We start from the raw sequence: 14,217 nt of genomic DNA on the forward strand, positions 1-14,217 counted from the left end.
TGACAGCACGACAAAGATAAACAGAGCAGTTTTTGTCTAATAATAGAACACACACTTGTTTTCACCTCCTTCTGTTTGACTTTCCTCCTCCTCCTGCTGCAGCAGCCACTTTGCTTTGATACAGCTCTGTATCTGTATTTTAAATGACTCAATTACAACGCGTCCCGCTGAGAAAATTACGGATGTTTTCTACTATTTCTCTCCGCCGGGACCCCGTGACCCCCTCCCAAGCTTCAATGTGCTATCCCCCCCCCCTCCCTCTTCATCCTCCTCCTCTTCTTTTCTTCCTCCATCTCTCCTGGCCGTTCTCTCCCACCTGTCCTATTCTCCGGCACATGTTTTTCCTGATAAGTGTTTGCTTTCAGGTGCTTCGACTGAGAGGAAATAATAGCTAAATGGTTTTGTTTGTGAGCTCTAAAGCCCACAAAGAATGTTTTGCAGGCAATCTGCGGCTGTCACGCACAATCGGCCGCCGACTCCGGGCGAGGAACAACAAGAGGAGCTGTTAAAAAGTAACACCAGGCGAAAGATGGAAAAAGGAAAATAAAAGTCGGGCCGGGCGGGCAGAGTCGCAGAAAATGGCTTGGTTTTTTATTCAACCCCGGCGGGAAACTGTGTTGTGATTCTTGGCGGCACTTTAAGCCGAGCAAAGGTACGACGCTCGCCCTAAAGTGGATTCTGCACCGTTGAGATGAAACCTTCACCTACTGCTGTGTTTTTCAAACTCACCTGTGAGTGCGAAGCGGCAAGTAATGCTCAAGCAGAGGCGACGGCGCCGTCGGTTTAAAGGTTTTCGGGGGGAAAAAAAATAACACCCGCAGTTGCCTTGACTTTCTTATTCCATGCATAGATAAGTCTTGGAGATTTGACTCCCGGTGTCGACGGGAACCTGTCGCTGCATACAAAGTAACATTTATTAAAAATACTCACGTGATAAATAAGATTTAGAAAAGTCTGGGGCAACTTTAGAAACAAAAATGTATGGACAAAAACTTAAATAAACTGACTTCTTTATCAATAAGATTTTTTTTAAAATTTTTTTATCACAACCAAGTTATATTTCAAGTTTAATTTGTCAGTAAAAATACATCAATCATCTGCTTAATCTTCGCATAAATTTGTAGTTTATAATTGAAACGTGAAAAATGTTTGAACAAATGTAGAAAAGACACCAATTTGACTGAAATAACTCGGGATCAGTATGTGCTAGTGTTTCGAAAAAAACCCCCCATTAAACTGGATTTTCTATTTAGGAATCAAATACTATTATGGCACAAGTTGTACTTGTATTCCTTGTAATATTCATATATAAATTCAATTTCACCCTTTCTGCCTTTCAACAGGTAATAATCAGAACATTTTTAAACATTGTATATGTATGATGGGTGTTTGTTAAAATATGTATATATATATATATATATATATATCAATAGAAACTAAGCAGTAACAGTACTTAAAGAAATCAAATTAAGAAGTAAATACAGTGAATAAACCTTCATTTGTATAGAACCTTGAAAACATTATAAAATGTATTTAAATTAATGAATGTCTTTAAGTGTGTCTTAAATAGATGTTGGACTCTATTGTATCATCAGTGTGTGTTTGTACAAAACTCTCTTTTCATTGATATATTGACACTAGAAAATGATCATAAGCCCCGCCCACTGAAAACACTTTGTTTTTCTGGAGATTAAATCTTGTTTACCATAACCACACCCACTCTGCTGTGACTGGTTAAACATCAAGGTTTGTCCCCACACGACATCAATCCTGGAAGTCTCCACCTCCAAGGGACTCGTTCTATAAAAAAAGCGGGGCGTGATTATAGCTGGCTGGAGGAGGAGTGACGTCATAATGGACTACGCTCTCGTAACCTCTCTTGCGCCCAGATTTCAGACGGGGGGAGAACTTTATAAAGTTATAAGTTGAAAACATGGTCACGATGAGGGACTTACTGCATCTTGGAGAGGAAGACTCAACATTTGAAACATGCAAGTCAGGAAAGAATTAAGAATTAAGTTAAAAAGCAACAACAACATTTTGTTATATATGTGCAGATATCGCTGTAGAAGAACCAACAGGTCAAGCTTCCCTTTCAATATGAACATGGCAGAGTCTGCAGTCTGACACCACCACCGAGCTAACACCTGGTTCACTATCTTTGGTCCAAAAACACCAAAAAGATGAAAACTTATGAAAGAATATCCAGCAAAAATAACACCAACAGACAAATATAAAACCAATTAACTAGGATTTCATTTAAAAAATATTATTCAACGTCTTAAAATTAGTCATTAAATTGGATCAAATTGAGAATACACTTAAACAATTTAAGGCAGTTTTATGATCGGCCAACAGAACACAGGGTTGATCCGTCTGCTCGATGATGTCATCATCATGAATGTTGTTAAACACTCACACAAACAGTCTACAAATGCCCTGAAGTATCGTTCAGACGCTGATAGAGAAGGAGGAAAACGCTGCACTACATAAACCCCCATCAAGCAGCCAAATAACCAGCACCATTAAACATTTAGATCATCCAAGAGGCGCCGGACAAAGAGACCGGGCCAGCAGAGACCGGCACCTTGAACCTGATAGGCCCGTCAACAACTCAGCACCTCGCGGAGCAACAGATCGAAGAACATAAAGGGTCTGAGCCAGCAAACAAACCCCAGCAGCGGACCCCCGCGGGGACCAGCAAAACCCCTCGCAAATAATTCTATTGATTGAGAACAACATGCTACATTACTGACCCCCCCCACCCCAGGGGGGGTTGGTTTTGGGGGGGGGGGGGGACGTGTGTTTAGAGCCGTGATGAGGTTTCACTGCAAGATTTGAAATCTTTCTTTGAGCAGTTTTGATACACAAGTCCTGGAGGATAGTTTTGAAAAAAACATTCAGATGTTTTCGGCTTTTTTTCAACAGGTGCTCTACTCCGAGTCTAAAGATGACGGAGCTCAGACGTGTGTCTCCATCAGTCCAAAATATGTGTGTCATTTATCTGGACACTAACTATTGTGTAATTGGCCATATCATTATGACCACTGACCTTATGTCACGTAGGTCTTCTACTTCTACCTTTTAAAAAGCCATTCTTGAAACTCATACCTTTCAACTTGAATTGTGATCAGATCTGACTCATATTTTCACCTCTTGCAGGGTATTATCTGCCTCTTACCCCAAGTGGCTGGGACACTCTTTGTTGTGAAGCTATGAAGGAAGAACATGGAATTAATCATTATGACCACCTAACATGCGAGATGTATGTCTCCTGGTTTAACTACATGAATGAGGTGGTCATAATGATACGTATGATTTAAGTGTGTGTTGATCTTAGACTCTATTGTATCATCAGTGTCTGTTTGTACAAAACTCTCTTTTCATTGAAATATTGACAATAGAAAATTATCTTAAGGCTTAAAGGCTTCTGGAGATTAAATCTTGTTTACAATAACCACGCCCACTCTGCTGTGCTTGGTCAAGCATCAAGGTTGGTCTCTGTGCATCATAGATCCAGGAAGTCTCCACCTCCAAGGTGCTCGTTGTATAAACAAAGCGGGGTGTGATTACAGTCAATTATTACGTCATAATGGACTCTGCTCTAGTAACCTCTCGTTCGCCCAAATTTCAGACAAACTTTATAAAGTAATAAGTTTGTCTGAATGAAGGACTTACTGCATCTTGGAGAGGAAGACTTCAATATTTGAAAACATAGGAGAGTTGGACTTTAGAAAAATTAAAAAAAATTTAAACTGTGAACTTTAAAACTTTTTTTATTTTTAAATGTTATTTTTTTAAGCAGTTTTTTTTTATTTCTTTTAACAAATTCTATTTCTTCTATATTGAAAAGTTGAATAAAAAATATATATATTTATATAAAAAATCAAATATTTTCCAATGGATTTCTTTTTACACATAGAATTTGATATTCTTATTCTATTAACGCGTAATTATTTTTTCTAAATTAATCAGCGGCTTTTTTAATTCAATATGATAAACTTGATATTATAGTGCAATCATTTTGTAATTAATTTAAAACACATTCACATATTTTATTAAAAATATATGTTTGATTTATTGGATTTAAAATATAATATAATATAATATAATGTGTGTACATTTTTTTTTATTTTGATTTTATGAGTAAGAAAAATATCCCACACGAATGATTGAATTCAACAGTTAATCCATCCATACAATGTTCTGATGGATATACTTCCATAGATAAATCTAATTTATTTCTCTAAGTAAGTATTTAATATGCCAGAATGTTATTTGCGATCACTTGAAAAATGTAAATTCTCTGTTGGAAATGAATCCTAAAGAAAGCAAAGAGGCCGACTCAGCATTTCCTTGTCGTCACTTCAAATGTTCAAATAAAGTTTGGTCTTCTCTCTGAAAAGGTAAGAAAATAGTAGCTTTTATTCAAAGGTTGAAAACCCTTCAGCTAAGTGTTCCTTTCAACGTCAAATGTCAGACAATTAGCACCCCGCCGAACAGCAGCGCAGAGAATGGAGCTTTTAGAGGAATTACAGCAGCGTAACTTAATCCAGCTGTGAAAAAGGTTATCGATCGAGGGTCGGCCCCGCGGAGCCCACCGGCCAGAGCCAGTCTGCCTCATGCGACGGTAACAGGAGACACTCGTCACACTCATTAACCTTCCATGATGTTCAACACGCAGCAGCAGGCAAAATATTGCTATTTCTTTTCTCTTTCCATCAATATTTCATCACCGGCTCAGGACCAACAAAAGCTCTGACCGTAATGGCCCCATCTGTCTATAGATTAACGTATGTTGACCAGAAAATAAGGCTTGGACGTCGAGGGACGACGCGACTTAACAGGCGTGAGGATCTCCGGGCGTTAGCGGGGCCTGGAAGGCAAAGTGGATCCTGGTTTGATGGCTCCTCACAGATGGCGCTGTGATCTTCTCGCAGGCGGATCGTGTTTCCAGCCAGAGAATCACAGACACACAAGGCTTTATTGTGTCGAGTCATGATAGCGATGACAATCGTCACTTAGGTCTAGTGTAAGGTCAAAGAGAAACTACTCAGCTGCGCACGTTCAATACCTGCTGTAGATGTAGACGAAATAAATCATATTTAGGCGACGACACAGACATAAAATAAAACTTTTTTTTTAATCCTATAAATTTCAAATAATCAGAATTTGGGTGTAATTTGAGTAATCTGTGCTCTAAATATAATATAATATAGTATATATATATATATATAAGTATATATAGGTGGTTTAGGGTTTGAATGAGAGAATCCAGTTAAAAAGGGGTATGAAATAAACAAACCAATTACTTTTTACTTTTGTTATTTTACAATATTTCAAATTTTTTTAAATAGGTCTCAAGTAAAACATAATACAAAAAATTAAGTTATGTTTTCGGCTTACAGTTAAGATAATAAAATGAAATCAAATTTGAATATTAATTAAAAAATAAAATAAATAAAAAAATACATGGAAGTTTAATTAAATGTTTTCAAAGATGAGGTAAAAAAAAAGTACATTTCTTGTTCAGGCTGAGGGTGGAGTTAGAGTCCAGGGTTTGGATGAGAAAATATATTAGAAATGATGTATTCATTTTTAAAGAATTATTTTTGGAAAATACATTTTCCAAAAATACAAAGACGTTTTTAAAAAAATTCAAATTTATATTAAGGCATAACAAAAAGCAATTTTTTTTTGGCAAGGTTAGAGTACGGATTATTACGAAAAAATGAAGAACAAACAGATTAAATAATTAAAAAAAAATACAAAGAAAAATAGATGATAAATATGTTAAAAGGAATATAAAGACAAATACATTTAAATAAAGAAATACACTTCATGGGGTTTATGGTTAGAGTTTGGATGAGGAAATTATTAAAAATTGAATTCAACTAAAAATGAAAAAAAAAAAGTGAAATAAATCTACAAAAATACACACAAGTTAAAAAATATGACAAAATGTTTCCAATAGGTTTAAAGGAATAAATAAAATAAAATAGTTAAACCATATTGTGGTTCTGGGTTAGTCATGAAAAAAAGGATAATGAAAAACAATCACAAAAAGGATTGGAAAGAGTCTTGTCTTGTATTCACTACAACATCTTGTCCCCCGGAGTTGAAACTAGATCATCACACGATCCATCATCACTATAACGTTCATCAATGGGGCAAAATATCAACCACAAAGAACAGCAACACAGAAAGTTCGCGCTGACAAACTAAAGTTGTTTTTTAAAACCTTTCCACAGATAATAATTCGCTCTCTTCTTTCTTCAACTGTCTGTCTCTCATGAACAATATCACACAAAACACATTTTGCATTCAAAATATACAAGGATGCAATTAAAGTTGCTCTCGAGTAAAACATATATTTAACTCTTAGCTGGATTCACGAATGGGTTTTTACGATCTCTAATAATCTTTACTTTAGTCTAGTGTGCTATTTTGTAGCGATGGAATTTATACTTTATTTTATAATAATAATATTTTATTCAGTTCTCATTTTGCTTTTTCAGTTTTGAATGAACAATGTATGTTTTATTTTTGTTTTTACGTAAAGGAAGGGCTGACACTGAATGTCTGAAAGGTACTATTTAAATAAAATCATTCAGTTTATTATGATAACTTCCATCAAAAGATGCTGCACGACAACAACATTCTCTTGTGTTTTATCAATATTTAAAGTTCATCCTGTGTATTATTGCAGTGACGTCCAAGCCATTGATTACTTGGACTTCCACGGGTCGGTCCATGACCTGAAGAACATCATCACAACGACGAGAAATAAGAGACGAGAACACTGGAGCTAAATATAAAAGTGCTCAAGAGTTAAAAAAAAACGTCTACCTCTCTCTGGGAACTCGTACGACATGGTCTCCAGCTCGAGCTCTTGGGTTACATACGACTCATAGTGAAGCCATTTTCGGGGCTAATTGGTGATAATAACCTCCTTGTGGTCATTGTTCTCGTCCCATTGTGTCGCGAGAGGAGAGGTCAGTGAACCGGGATGCTTCCTGACGTAGATCAGCAGCAGATTGTGTGTCGGGCTGAGATTCTGAGGGCGAGGGGGAAAAAAAAAACACTGTCGCCCCCTGAGTCAGCATTATGACCACCTGTCCGTCAAACATTTGCCCTGAAACGGCAGAAGCTTCTCTGGAGACATTTCGACAGATGAGGAGGTCAAGTCTTGCAAAGTGAGCTCGACGACATTCTTGTGCTAATGGCCGCAGTAAATAAACACATTAAGAAGCTTGTTTTGTGTCAGTCGTGTCAAACTCAATCACACAAGGGGCAGAAATAATTTAGCCGTCTGAGTATCTAGTACCGTCTGAGTATCTAGTACCGTCTAAGTATCTAGTACCATCCAAGTATCTAGTACCGTCTAAGTATCTAGTACCGTCCAAGTATCTAGTACCGTCCAAGTACCGTCTAAGTATCTAGTACCGTCTGAGTACCGTCTAAGTATCTAGTACCGTCTGAGTATCTAGTACCGTCTAAGTATCTAGTACCGTCTAAGTATCTAGTACCGTCCAAGTATCTAGTACCGTCTAAGTATCTAGTACCGTCCAAGTATCTAGTACCGTCTAAGTATCTAGTACCGTCCAAGTATCTAGTACCGTCTAAGTACAAGTTGCTATGCTAAGTGATCGACAGCTGTGATTGGTTGGCTGGGCGGCAAAGCCTCTTGATGGGTTGTTAAGTTTGATGACACGTCAAATGTAATATAGAGTTTGCAAGTTCAAATAAATGTCTAAAAATAATGTTGCAAATTGTAATAATAATAAAAAATTAATGGTCACTACTTTTGCAGGATTTGGTTTATTGCGAAATCCTTCAGCCATCCAACTTTTTGGCTAAACTGAATGTATATTAACCAAACCGTCCATATGAGGAAGTCTGATGCGATGTTGTTTTATAATGTTGTGGGCTTAATATATCTTAATAATCTTTGTTTTTGTTTTCCTATATCTATTTACTGTTATGGGACATATCCCTAAACCATGTCCATTATCTTATCTTATACACTGACATCATTATACTTTACCATATAAAGATGAACATCCATCTACTTTTATTTTAGCTACTTTTATTTAACCATCCGCTGGGCCACATAAGATTACTTAGTGGGACAATTTTGGCCCACTGGCCATGAGTTTGTGATGTGAAAGTCCCAAGTTAAAGTATGTTTATCAAACTTATTTAACCACATGTATGAATATTCTCTCAGTGAATGTTTTTGTCATCACTTGTCGCTAACCCCGACCTTGAAGATGAACTTGTACAAGTTGAAACCTTTTCATAAAGATAGTTAACAGCTTGTGAAACTGTGACGAAGATATAACGGCGAACTAACAGCTCAATGCTTCAGAAATGATTCGGACAGACATGGAAACTCTGTTCTTTTCTCACTTGTACAAGTAAAGCGTGCGACTCTAAACCAGATCCGATTTGTTTTCCGTGTTAAAGTAAAAGTTTTTCTGCGTAGTTTTTTCTCTTCACCTCTGGAGGTAACGCCACACAATAGCCTCTTTGTATGTTTGCCGTCAGGGGAACCGACGAGGACCTGAAGGTTAGTTGACCTGAACCCCGGAGGAGTGCCGGAGGAGGAGTGTCCATTAGGGCTCGAATCCTGTAACACTGCCAACTTTCATGTCGAGGCCATTGTTCCGGGTCCGCGCCGAGAGGTGAACACGGGGCGGCTAATGAGGGGTAATTGGTGCGGGGTCAAGGATGATTAATTCCCTCGGTCAGGTGTCGGCTTTTTATACCTGGCCGAGCTGGGAGGGGTGGGGGGGGGGGGGGGGCAGGTGGGAGGGCGACGGAATATGAGACCCGGGGAAAAGAGTGTGTGCAAAACACACATTTATGATACAATATTCATCGGAGCAAACGAGTCAAAAATGTTCCAGGAGCACAAACCCCTCCAGATCCTTCCTTCCTTCAGCATGACTGGCTGATATGAATCCATCTCTTCTTCCATCCGGGGGCAATTTTGGACCCTGATTATGCTGCAGACCCGCGTGTGCCCGACAGTAAATGCAGGGCCCGACTGGTAATTGACCAGGAGAAGGGCCCAGACGCCTGCCGTGTAATTGAGCGGGGGCCGCCAAGACTCGGGCAGGTCTGAAAGGGTCCGATGATCCCTCATTGCCCATTAGACCCGGCAGGGGGTCTCCAGACCTGGCGGGGAGTCTCCTGTGTGTGAACTTCGCCCGTGATGTCCACACACTACTTTCTATTCAGGAGCGACACCTTTTCACACTCCCAGCTGCTGCTGATCAAGAATTCAACATTTATTCTTTCAATTATGTTTCCACCAGCAACGTGTGCAGGTACAACGATCGTATGGAGGTGGATCGGTGGAATAAAAAGCAAAATAAAGTAAAATAAATCTATATAAAAACCTCTCACTTCATTAAGAATTTTTTTTTTTTTAATTTTAATAAGAATTAATTTTTCTGATTAAAGCTACTTTTTTAGGATCAAGACACAAATGTCCTAAAAATAAAATGGCCCTAATACAAACTAAATTATTTAAAAAAAAAGTTTCAATAAAAATTCAAAATATTCCTTTTGTTTGAAGCAACCTTTTTGATTTACGTTTTTTTTTTTATTTAAGCATCTTTTTTTTTAATACTAATATTTTTTTTGATTTAACGTTTCTTTCTAATTGGAAACATTTTTTGATTGAAGCAACGTTCTTTTAAAATCACAAATATTTCTCGATTGAAGACATTTTCTTAATATTTTCAAGTTTTGTGTAGTTGTAAATATTATTTTTGATTGAAGCAACTTTTTTTTTAAAATATTATTACCTTTTCGTGGAAAGAATATGGATTTAATGAAGCTTAAAACAAATTTAATGAAGACATTTTTTTCCTATACATTCAACTTTTCTTATCGAATATATTTTTAGGATTGAAGCAACATTTTTAAATTGAATAATAAAGAAAATATATCATATTTAGTATTAAATATTTAAACTTAAAATGTACTCACTGTGACCTCCCTAAATATGTGTACTTTTACTACAGGAACACGTTTAACACGGCTATTACTGCAGTGTTTTACCTTAACTTGTGATACCTCTACTGTGACTAGTCCATACAATGCTAACTAAAAATGCTAACGGCTCTGCTTCCTCTGCACTTGCTAGCTTAGCTCGTCAACAACAGCGATAGCCGCCATTTTGAGCCGAATTTGAGTCTCTTGGACACAATAAAAATGATGATTTTAAATCCGAGAAAATGCCTCCTTCTTGGAAAATAAAAATCTGTTGAATTGGCAGTGATTTCTATCGTAGCAACCACTGCTAAAACCTTTACAACTATTGCTTATATTAATATCTTATCTACTTCGACTGATACTAAATGCGATGTTCAAAAGATTTAATGCGACACCTGCTAGCACAGAGACACTTCTGCCGCTATTGAAACAATGAAATACCTTTGCTTCCATCTTTTCTTTTACTTCTTTAAAAACTTAAACTGCAACAACAACTTCTACTTGTTGAAACGGCTTCAGTCAAATACCTTTAAAAGCCTTTACTGGATTATCTGGTTGCTAATGCTAACTTTAGCATGAATTACTTCATCAACACAAACACAAGAGACTCGTTTCTTTTGCTTCAATAGACCAAATAGATTTTCCATCTTCAATTAAAAATCCCTTCTAATTCAATTTCTCAATTTCAGAAAATCAATAGACAGGACAACTACAACATAAGCAGCATAATCTCCATCAGTTACATCAACAACCTCCTTGTTAACAAGTGCAGACGAAGGCTTGAATCAGGAGGAATCCTAACAATGTGAGCGAGCCGCTTCGACTGGATCCTCTGTGAGGACGAGCAGTTACTTCGTGTTTCTCTCGAATGTCTGATCTTCTTGAAACTTTCACAGGCTTTTTTAAGCATTGAATGATTTATTATGAACGATTTAATTCACTAGTTTCTATATTGAAAGCGTGCATTTGTTTTTGTTTTATTTAAATAATAAACACAAAAAAATGTATATTGAAAGGTTGAATTTGTTTTTATTGAATAATGAAAATAAATACAATTCTATATTGAAAGGTTGATTTTTTTTGTGTATGAAAATATTGAAGTAAAAGATTCCATCCTTCGTTTTATCACAGGGTCAAAGGCCTGAAAAACAAATGTGTTTGTGCTAGAGACAACACAAGGTATACCTCAAACACATTTGTTTTCAGGTCTTTGGGTCACCTTGACCCAGAGAAAACACAAGGTATACAACAAACACATTTGTTTTCAGGCCTTTGGGTCACCTTGACCCAGAGACAACACAAGGTATACCACAAACACATTTGTTTTCAGGCCTTTGGGTCACCTTGACCCAGAGAAAAAACAAGGTATACAACAAACACATTTGTTTTCAGGCCTTTGGGTCACCTTGACCCAGAGACAACACAAGGTATACCACAAACACATTTGTTTTCAGGCCTTTGGGTCACCTTGACCCAGAGAAAAAACAAGGTATACAACAAACACATTTGTTTTCAGGCCTTTGGGTCACCTTGACCCAGAGAAAACACAAGGTATACCACGAACACATTTGTTTTCAGGCCTTTGGGTCACCTTGACCAAGAGAAAACACAAGGTATACCACGAACACATTTGTTTTCAGGCCTTTGGGTCACTTTGACCCAGAGACAACACAAGGTATACCACGAACACATTTGTTTTCAGGCCTTTGGGTCACCTTGACCCAGAGAAAACACAAGGTATACCACGAACACATTTGTTTTCAGGCCTTTGGGTCACTTTGACCCAGAGACAACACAAGGTATACCACAAACACATTTGTTTTCAGGCCTTTGGGTCATCTTGACCCAGAGAAAACACAAGGGATACTGCAAACACATTTGTTACCAGGCCTTTGGGTCTCCTTGACCCTGAGACAACAGAAGGGATACCTCAAACACATTCATTTTGGGGCCTTCGGTCATCTTGACCCAGAGATAACGCAAGGGTTAAAAGGCTATAAATAAAAAGCAAATTAAGTATTTAAATTATTATTATAAGAATATGAAATGCTACATATTTTTATTTGAAAATATTCTAATTATATGCATTTATATTTTCACACACAAAAAAAAAATTTTAATTTAGAATTTTATTTATTTTCATCATTAAAAAAAAAGTTTTAACCTCTCAATATAAACAAATACTTCTACGGTCAAAATAAGTGCGATGACTTGTGCGACTGACGTGTGTCATCATCGCTCTCTTCCCTTTTTCTACGACTCCTGAAGTTTGTTGTGAAACATGACGGCTTTTCACAACATCCGTCGATCTGCTACGATTATAGAAGAAAACACTAAACTTTTTTGACTACTTTTCTCTAATATCATCTCAATATTATCTCTCTCAGGCGTCGTGTTGACGTTTCTGTTCATTTATTTCAGACGCAACTTCATCCTCCGACTTGAAACCAAGTTAGAAAACTGAAAGTGGATCAATGACTCGTGTGTGTGTGTGTGTGTGGGTGTGTAGGTGTGTGTGTGTAGGTGTGTGTGTGTGTAGGTGTGTGTGTGTGTGTAGGTGTGTGTGTGTGTGTGTAGGTGTGTGTGTGTGTAGGTGTGTGGGTGTGTAGGTGTGTGTGTGGGTGTGTAGGTGTGTGTGTGTGTGTGTGTAGGTGTGTGTGTGTGTAGGTGTGTGTGTGTGTAGGTGTGTGGGGGTGGGTGTGTAGGTGTGTGTGTGTGTGTAGGTGTGTGTGTGTGTAGGTGTGTGGGGGTGGGTGTGTAGGTGTGTGTGTGGGGGTGTGTGTGTGTGTAGGTGTGTGTGTGTAGGTGTGTGTGTGTGGGTGTGTGTGTGTGTAGGTGTGTGTGTGTGGGTGTGTAGGTGTGGGTGTGTAGGTGTGTGTGTGTGTGTGTGTAGGTGTGTGTAGGTGTGTGTGTGTGGGTGTGTGTGTGTGGGTTTGTAGGTGTGTGTGAGTGGGTGTGTAGGTGTGTGGGTGTGTAGGTGTGTGTGTGTGTAGGTGTGTGTGTGTGGGTGTGTAGGTGTGTGTGTGTGGGTTTGTAGGTGTGTGTGAGTGGGTGTGTAGGTGTGTGGGTGTGTAGGTGTGTGTGTGTGTAGGTGTGTGTGTGTAGGTGTGTGTGTGTGTGGGTGTGTAGGTGTGTGTGTGTAGGTGTGTGTGTGTGTGTGTAGGTGTGTGTGTGTGTAGGTGTGTGGGGGTGGGTGTGTAGGTGTGTAGGTGTGTGTGTGTGTGTGTGTGTAGGTGTGTGTGTGTGTGTGGGTGTGTGTGTGTGTGGGTGGGTGTGTAGGTGTGTGTGTGTAGGTGTGTAGGTGTGTGTGTGTGTAGGTGTGTGGGGGTGGGTGTGTAGGTGTGTAGGTGTGTAGGTGTGTGTGTGGGTGTGTGTGTGTGGGTTTGTAGGTGTGTGTGAGTGGGTGTGTAGGTGTGTGGGTGTGTAGGTGTGTGTGTGTGTAGGTGTGTGTGTGTGGGTGTGTAGGTGTGTGTGTGTGGGTGTGTGTGTGTGGGTTTGTAGGTGTGTGTGAGTGGGTGTGTAGGTGTGTGGGTGTGTAGGTGTGTGTGTGTGTAGGTGTGTGTGTGTAGGTGTGTGTGTGTGTGGGTGTGTAGGTGTGTGTGTGTAGGTGTGTGTGTGTGTGTGTAGGTGTGTGTGTGTGTAGGTGTGTGGGGGTGGGTGTGTAGGTGTGTAGGTGTGTGTGTGTGTAGGTGTGTGTGTGTGTGGGTGTGTGTGTGTGTGGGTGGGTGTGTAGGTGTGTGTGTGTAGGTGTGTGTGTAGGTGTGTAGGTGTGTGTGTGTGTAGGTGTGTGGGGGTGGGTGTGTAGGTGTGTAGGTGTGTAGGTGTGTGTGTGTGTGTGTAGGTGTGTGTGTGTGTAGGTGTGTGGGGGTGGGTGTGTAGGTGTGTAGGTGTGTGTGTGTGTGTGTGTGTAGGTGTGTGTGTGTGTGGGTGTGTGTGTGTGTGGGTGGGTGTGTAGGTGTGTGTGTGTAGGTGTGTGTGTGTAGGTGTGTAGGTGTGTAGGTGTGTGTGTGTGTAGGTGTGTGGGGGTGGGTGTGTAGGTGTGTAGGTGTGTGTGTGTGTGTGTGTGTGTGTGCGCGCACAGAAGAGTCTTCACTTCTATTCTCGAGCTCTTTTGCTTCGAGGCTGAAATAAGTTTGAAAAAAACATTCAGAAAAGACACGTTGATTCTGCCTCGAGCTGTTGGACAGAACCGGACCGGCTGGTTCGTCC

The sequence above is a fragment of the Callionymus lyra genome, chromosome 5, assembly GCF_982586985.1.
Source record: "Callionymus lyra chromosome 5, fCalLyr1.hap1.1, whole genome shotgun sequence".
Classification (NCBI taxonomy): Eukaryota; Metazoa; Chordata; class Actinopteri; order Syngnathiformes; family Callionymidae; genus Callionymus; species Callionymus lyra.